Genomic DNA, 1,635 nt, shown 5'->3' on the forward strand with positions numbered 1-1,635 from the left:
TCATATAAAAAATATCTACAAAGCAAACTATAATTATGACTTTTTATTGATATATTCATGAAAAATTCTTTATTTTTCATAATACGTACGGATGAAAATTTCTCCTAAATTGCGCATGATCAATTGATAATTCTTACCCACTAAATGAAAATAAGAACCATTTTATGTAAAGTAGCCACAAAACAAGTGTTGCTATCAATAAAAAAGCACACAAAAAATAATGATAGTACAATTTTATATTATATAATTTTATTACATTATATAACTTTATTATTTGAAATCAAATCATCAATGATAATGAAAAAAATACTAAATAGTACAATTTTATATTATATAATTTTATTATTTTGAATCAAATTTTTGATGATAATAAAAAATACTATATAGTACAAATTTATTTTATTATATTATATAATTTTATTATAAATGGTTGACCCACGTAGGACTCTGAAGTATAACTAGCATAGAGAAAAATTAAGATTAAGAGAAAAAAGAAAACGAAGAAGATTGAATGTTATGATTTAGCTGAAATCTTAAAAGCTGATATACAGAGTTTGAATTTTGAAGACAATGATTATAATGAAAAAAATATATTAACAACAAGGATTAACATTTATGCTGAGATTTTAATTCAAACAAAAAAACTTTCCTTAAAAAAAATAACATCTATCAATCAAGTGCCACTGTCTGTTAGGTAACGCCTATAATAGATACTAAACTCCGTCATTTATTTTGTTGTGGTTCGGTTCAGGTTGCACGCCAATCTGAACAAGCAATGTGTGGTAAGTGGGGCTTGTCCTACACAATAGTTTCTGAAATGAGCCGAGTTTTGGATGGTTCAAGATTCTCTCATTATCATCACCATTCGATAGGACCCTTTACCAACCAATCAAATATAACATTAAAGGAGTTGTTAATGGTTTATCATCTTGAGTTAATCAATTTTATTGTGAAACTAATTTTAATTAAAAAATTACTGAACATAAATGATATTTTTTTATTTTTGAATGATTGTAATTGATTAATAAATAGGTTGCATGTTATTAGATATTCAGAAATCCATGACATATCCACTATTCTATATCGCTTAGTGTGTGTCAGCCTTGAAGTGCTCCATTTTGTAGCTGTTGAGCTTGGCATGGCGTGTGTCAGATATCAACACTTATTTCGTGGCCACCTTACATAAAATGGTGCCTATTTTCATTTCGTGGGTGAGGATTGTAAATTGACCATGTGCAATTTAGGAGGAGTTTTCATCCGTGCGTATTATAAAAAATAAAGAATTTTTCATGCATATATCAATAAAAAAATCCTATAACTATAATATTTTTTAATTATATTAAAATACTTACCATACATAAAGTAAGTTGTGAATAATTTTAGCTCAAAAATTTAATTAGATATATTCAATCATCATATAAATTGTCTAAAAAGAACTTAGTTTCAATAACATTTTATGAAGATAACACTGAGGGATAATCTATCAAGAGTCAAGTATATTCCTAACATATTAAACACTATGAGAGTGATAAAAGTGTACCAAAAATGATACAGAGTATCACCAATAAATACAACAAATAAAATTGTAGACACTTTAATTTCGTACAGGTAACAGTAAATGTATAAATAAATAAT

Source organism: Arachis hypogaea, chromosome 16 (assembly GCF_003086295.3).
Source record: "Arachis hypogaea cultivar Tifrunner chromosome 16, arahy.Tifrunner.gnm2.J5K5, whole genome shotgun sequence".
Lineage (NCBI taxonomy): Eukaryota > Viridiplantae > Streptophyta > Magnoliopsida > Fabales > Fabaceae > Arachis > Arachis hypogaea.